Source organism: Pituophis catenifer, unplaced genomic scaffold, assembly GCF_029215685.1.
Source record: "Pituophis catenifer annectens isolate HBS135680 unplaced genomic scaffold, rPitCat1.0.hap2 SCAF_4, whole genome shotgun sequence".
Taxonomy (NCBI): Eukaryota; Metazoa; Chordata; class Lepidosauria; order Squamata; family Colubridae; genus Pituophis; species Pituophis catenifer.
This window is the reverse complement of record NW_027256884.1, coordinates 36,005,113-36,012,523: the sequence shown is the minus strand read 5'-3', so window position 1 is coordinate 36,012,523 and position 7,411 is coordinate 36,005,113.

Below are 7,411 nucleotides of genomic sequence, written 5' to 3'. Positions count from 1 at the left end.
ATCTGGGTCCTCATTTTACTGACCTTGGAAGAATGGAAGACTGAGTCAACCTTGAGCCAAGGTGGCACAGTGGTTAGAGTGCAGTACTGCAGGCTACTTCAGCTGACTGCTAGCTGCAGTTCAGCAGATCAAATCTCACCGGCTCAAGGTTGACTCAGCCTTCCATCCTTCTGAAGTGGGTAAAATGAGGACCCAGATTGTTGGGGTCAATATGCTGACTCTGTAAACCGCTTAGAAAGGGCTGTAAAAGCACTATGAAGTGGTATATAAGTCTAAGTGCTATTGCTATTGAGTTGGTGAGAATTGAACTGCTGGCAGTCAGCAGAACTACTGGATTTTAACCATCATTCTAATCAGTGCGCTCCCTAAAAGAAAATAGCAATAGCAATATGTATTTAGACTTATATACCACTTCACAGTGCTTTACAGACCTCTCTAAGCAGTTTACTGAGTCAGCATATTGACCCCAATAATATTGGTCCTCATTTTACCAACCTTGGAAGGCTGAGTCAACCTTGAGCCTGGTGAGATTCGAACTGCCAAATTGTAGACAGCCGGCAGGCAGCAGAAGTAGCCTGCAGTACTGCACTCTAACCACTGTGCCACCTCGGCTCTTATATAAAATATAACCTCATAGCATAGAATAAGACAGCAATTAAGAAGTACTACAAAATATTGAATAATATAACATTACACAAGCAGAAATCAACACCCTAACCCTAACCCATAGCTCTTTCCTTCCTCATCCCTCCCCCATTTCCCCCTCACCTCATAAACAAACTATATGGTTGCTAAAGGAACGAGAGAAATTGCTTATTTTAATTTTCCCCGATTCTCAAGCTGCTTTCTAAAATAGCACGCAAAGCCCTACCCTTTCCCTTGGGTGGTACCACTGAATTTGAATACTCTGATCATTTAAACAACCACCTGGAAGCTCTAAAGTACAATACTTGATCTGTGTTTCCCAACCTCAACTTTTTAAGATGTGTGGACTTCAATTCCTAGAATTCTAGGAATAGAAATCCTCACATCTTAAATTCCAAGCTGAAAAGTGCTGTTTTAGGGCAATCAAGGAGCTAAGCACTGTGGCCCGCATGATTTTCAATTAAGGAAATTTTCAATAAGGAAGTGTACTGTGCTGGCAATGAGCTTGGACTCTGGTGAGATCAACACTCCCCAAACTCCCAGTGAAACTTATTTTTATTTCAGGAGAAGGATGCTATTTTAACTGTAGGTGTTGCAGACATGCTCATTGGTTGGGTTCCCATTCGTGATAAGGATGTAGAAACCACTTAATATAAACTGTATCATCTCTAATTCCTGTTTTGTGAATATGCTATTATTTACTATGCTTTATGTTTTTGTTTACTTTCTCCACCTTTAAATAAGCACCAGAGGATGCGCACAGGAGAAACAAACACCCCTCTGAAAAGTTGAAGCTATTCTTTGGGTTTTTGCTGCCGTCAAGTGGTTTTGCTGATGTTTGCTCTGCTCTTTTGGCAATGGAAATTAAATATTCAAAGTTGCTCAAAAGAAATTGAAACATGTTTAACAAATGGAAAGAAGACTTCTTTCTCAAGACTTAGATGGAATGTTAAATATAAAATCACCTTCCAACAAATTTTGTTGCAACATCAGAGTTAAAAACACGAGGGGGAGGAATATATTCACTAAATTATTTACTAAATTGAGTAAATTATTTATTTCCAGAGATTAACAAGAGCCTTGGTGGCACAGCAGACTAAAGTGCTGTTAAATAGCACCAGCTGCCTGCAATTACTGCAAGTTCAAATCTCACCAGGCTCAAGGTTGACTCAGCCTTCCATCCTTTCGAGGTAGGTAAAATGAGGACCCAGATTGTGGGGGCAATAAGCTGACTTTGTATAAAAAAGAACACCACTTGGGGGGGGGGCAAAGCCCTACTAAGCAGGTATATACAAAAGTATGAAGGCTATTGCTTAACGCATTGTAAGCTGCCCTGAGTCTCCGGAGAAGGGCAGCGTATAAATCGAACCAATAAATAAATAAATAACATTACTCCTTAGAAGATGGAAACGCTACTGAATATGTTCCTATAATCATCTGGATAATAAAAAGCCAAGAGACATTGTTAAATATTATTCAGGAATTTGTCTATGTCTCTAAAGCATGGTGTAATAAAATTTAGTTTGTTGTAATTTGGCCCATTTTAATTTCTGATTAACACAAAAATGAGATGTTTGAACAATGAAAGTAACCTAATGAACCTAACCTCAAAAGACACACCAAAGCATCTTGCAGCCATTTAATAGCTGACACTTTCATTACAAGTTAAATACCAATATTTGCAAGCATTACAAACTACAGATTGTCAGTCAGAAACTAATGCTGCTACTGAAACGATGTTCACATATTTTCAGTTTCAGTTTCTCTTGGTGAACTCATTGTTCTTGCCTTTTCTGAGACCCAAGAGAACAGTTTATTGGCTAGGTCATAGGTGTCTTAATGGCAGAAGAAAATAAGGCAGAAAGCAATATTAAAAGAGAATACAAGGTCACACTTAGAAGGTTTTGAAAAGTCACTCAGCAAAGACTACTGAATAAATTTACCTGCCAAGGCATTAGAAAACAGATGCTCTTTTGGCCATTTATTCAATAACAGGAATGGAACAAATCAGGGGTGCTATTCAGCAAGTTCTGACAGGTTCTGGAGAACCAGTAGTGGAAATTTTGAGTCGCTCGGAGAACCGGCAAATACCACCTCTGGATGGCCCCAGAGTGTGAAGGGGATGGGGATTTTGCAGTATCCTTCCCCTGGAGTGGAGTGGGAATGGAGATTTTGCAGTATTCTTCCCCTGCCACGCCCACCAAGCCATGCTCACAGAACTGGTAGAAAAAAAAATTGAATTCCAATATTGTGCCATGATTCACAAATTTGTGAAAACAAATTTTCTCCAAAGGAAAACAACTTCTGTATGGATGTCCTAAGCAAACCATCCATCCTGACATCTGCAATGAAGATGTGGTGGGATCAGAACTGGCTTGGTAGATCAGCTAAGCAACTCCTGGAGACATTCCTGTGATCTGCAGATATATAACTGCTCTCTGACTTCTTTTCCTTTGCCTGAAACTGAGGTTTATCCTGAGCATCACATGAAACTATCACTTGAAAGACTGACTTGGAATCTCCTCTGCTCAGCTGTTTTGCGGATAAGACCTCAGCCTCTACAATCAGCACTTCTTATCTGTGAACCATGAACTATATTTTGTATAAGAGGCTAATAATCTCAGATTTTCTATCCAGATTTTCTTGGGTTTTCTTTTATACAGAATTATACCTGTTTTGCCAAAGACTTGCTTTACATGTAAATAAATTCTTGATGCTTAATAATGTGTCTTGGCTTTTTCTTATCCAGATGTTTATAAAAATATATTTGGTTCAGAGTTTCCATGTCCTGAAGGCTATTGTTAATTATGGGGAATGAATGTGCTAAACAGTTTAGTGATTATATAACCTCCTTCATTTTTAACCCTAATGTTACAACAAAATCTTGCTATATCTAATAATGCATCTAAGTCTTGAGACTTTTTTCCATTAGCTAAATGGTGGTTGAATTTGTTCCAAACAACTTTGAATGTTTAATTTACATTTCAAGAAAAGCAGAGAAAACATCAGCAAGACCTTGGGATTATGTGGTTCAGGGGTGGGTTCTACTTACCTTTACTACTGGTTTGTAGCGGGGCCACGCGTGCATGCTACGCTCACACACACGCATGCTCTTCTGTGCAAGCTTAGAAGTGTTTTGATGATGTCAGGGTCGGTGGGCGGAGCCTTCTGCCAGCTTTACTACCAGTTCTATAGAACCAGTGCAAACCGGGGGCAACCCACCACTGGTGTGGTTGCTCTTCTTAAACCACTCTTGTCCTGGCTGTCACACTTGTTTTTCAGTCTTGCAGGAAATATATGAGAACTATTTTTAGAAATGGATCCATTTTCTAAAACTTAGATCTTCCCACTTCTGCAGCCAGCCCCCCTGTGGCAGGCAGGCAGGATTGTAGCACCATATGAGACCAGGTAATATCTTTCTTATAAATCTACCAGACATGATAAAATGACCCTTTGTGTTGCTGAGATTTCCTGCATAAATTTGAAATACCTTTATACATTCTGGATAATTTTCCTGGAGTCATGTATCATGGTGCATCATGTTGTAGAAATAATTCATTGATATTCAGCAAAGCAAGTTTGCATGTGTTCTTAACTGAAATCTTCTGGTCTCCTAAATTACCATCTGTTCTTGAAAAGAGATACAGATTTAATGTTCAGGTCTAGGAAGGATTGCATAACCACCCTGCTCTCTATAAATTATTTTTTATAGATTCTATCTTGGAATGGCACAGTTTTAGTAGCCTTTGATTCAATTGTGTATGTCTTCAGCCCACCACTCATGATGGGCCAAGCATTCCCAATGCCAAGCCTGGGTCTGTTAGCATTGGATTCCATGGAAGAACTAAACTCCAGTTGGAGAAGAGCGAAACCCAATTAAGAAATATCAAACAAACAGCCATATCAAAGTACTATTAAGAAGGTAAGGCAAGCAGCACAAGTTGAGGGCAGTAATGGAGAGGGCAGCAAGAATAAATGTAACCAGCCACCGTCTTCCCAATTCCAGGGGTCACAGCCATCTCTAGAAATTGGGGGGGGGTAAGACTCCCCCCTCTCCAAAAGAAACTTCCAGCAAGTCGGGAATGGCATGAGAGTGAAAAAGAAACAATATTTTTCTCATAGAGTTATGGAATGTGAGCCAAGGTTAAAACTGACACTCCAAATACAACTTCTGATAATACAGCACTATCAAAGGGAAGAAGGTACTAAACATAATCAATAAAGGAGAAAATGTAAGGGAGATCCTAGATGGAAGACAGCATACAGGTAGAACCCAGAAAGCTAACTAGTAAAAAAAAAAAGAAAGAAAGAAAAGAAAACCAGCCAATATACTTTAAATAACAAACTGTTTTGGCCCACCAGCTGCCAGCGGAGCCGGCGGCAGACACGGATGATGTCACAGATAAATGCCTGACCTCAGATCCAGGGCTGGATGCAGGGGGGCTGGACAGGTTGACTCCCAGGGTCCACCCTAACCCATTGACCCCTCCTTACCTTGGCCATGCCCCGGGGATACTTAAGGTCCAACCATGTGGCCCAGAGCTAGTTCCAGAGATGTACCTGCAGGAATGAGATACCAATGAATAAAGATTGTTGATCCAAAGAGTACCTGTGTAATGGAGTTATTGGGCTCAATCCTTGAACACATTTAACAAAATTGGTAGCAGAGGATGGTTAAATAGCCCAAACCTACTCCAGGACATGCCAGGGAACTCCAGACAGGCGACCACAATGAACAGGGTGAATACCAGGGCATTCACCAAGAAAATGGCAGAACGGTCGCCACCGACAGGAATTGTGCAAGGAGAGGCGCCAGGGATGAGCGGCCTGCTCCCCAACCCATGCACCCCAACCAGGCAAGGCGAAGGAGGAGAAGAACCCGAAAGCCCAGCACGCAAGGGAAACGACCTAAAGGAAAAACTCCTCAAACTCATAGACTCAGCCCAGAACAACACTGACCTCATCGCGGAACTATGGAGCCTGGTCGAGGACTGCGAAGTAGCGAGTGAGGAAGACGAGGGCGAGTCAGACTACAGCGACGAAGAAGCGGTAAGAAAAGAATGCCCCTACCAGGGACCCACCGAGAAGGCCGAAAAAGAATTCGTGCCCTTTTCGCAGCAGCCATCTGGACGGTGACGTCACCAAAGATGGCCGACCAATCACCAAGGGATTCCCGAGATTTAAATCTCATGGCGGGAATCGGGGCCTACACCGAGGTGACCACCCAGGACCACAACAACGACTGGATTGGCCCAAAACCAAAACACACGAGCCCGCCTACCGAGCTCGATATCAATGGGGCAATGAAATTAATCGCCACGGCCCTCGGGGACAAGATGAGACTACCGGACGCACCCCCAGGCACAACGCGAAGGCCCAGAGGGACCACCGACCCGAGGGGAGCTAGCACCAATGCCAACCCGGAGGGACCAATCACCGCGGCGTGGGCCCAACACCAGCCACAACCCCCAGGTGGCCCACCCATAGAAGTACCAGGACCGGGGACGGAGTACCGAAGACCATGGGACCACTCACCCGACCGGCGACCAGGCCCAAGACCCACGGGACCATCGGCGGGCAGGGGACGACCATCGGCAGGCAGGGGACTCAGCCCGACCCCAGGACACAGCCTCCGTGCCAGACCGGGCCATCCGGGACCATTCGCGGCCCCAACGGGACTTCCGACCTTCACCGATGATCCGCGCCACTTTCCGGGGATCCAGGCGGCGACTCAAAGGCCCTTCGAGCAAGCGAGGCCAGCCAAAGAGGAGCCGAAGGCCCATCCGGATGAATGGGGCCTTCACCTGGGAGCTACAGGAACGAGCTCCTCACTCCACGGCTGCTGGGCTGGAATGGACTTCAGACATGCGCAGAACCTACCTACAAGAGAAACGGAATGGAACATAGAGATAAATCGATGCAAGAACATAGAAGCAAATCAGTACAGACTCGCAACAGTCATCCCTCTGCCTTATTGCGAGTTCCCATATGTACAAAATCATGGACAGCAACACAATGTAAGTAATTTAACTTACAATTCAGGGACTTTGCCAAATGACTTTCCCAAGCTGAGGCTAAATGGGGATAATTTCTTGGAGTGGAACCAACAACTCCAAGTCATCCTCCTGAGGGAAGGCCTGCTGTTTCTAGTTACTGATCCCCCAGAAAAACCCTGGACTTTTGATTTAGATTGTGCACACCACAAAGCTTACTACATAGTAATTGCCAGTATTACCCCCAGCATTTACCCTAGCATTGGCCATCATCTAACAGCCTCAGAGGTAATACACAAAATGCACAGCCTGTTCTACAGCCAGAGCGTAGCAAGTACCACCAGGCTTTCCAGGGAATTTTACTCAACCAAACTCAAGGCAGGGCCCCCCATGAGCGAACACTTATTATCACTAAATGCCACCAGGGCGGAACTAACACAGAGGGGGGAAATTATAAGCGAGATAACCATGATTAGCATCATTGTCAATTCCCTGGACTCCAGCTGGGACACATTCATCACGCAGATAGACAACCTCAGCTCAGAAAAACTCACACTGGAAACACTAACTAGCAAACTCTTTGCTGAGGATAGTATAAGGAAGGACCGCTCACTAAGCCGTAGGGAACAGAGGCCCACTAGGAGGGTGGAATCACAGGGTAGGAGCCACAACAACACAGAATGCTTCACAGAATGCGGCTCAAAAAACCACTACAAGAGGGATTGCCCTAGAAACACTAGAGATAGGGATAGAGCACATCGGAGGGATAGGCC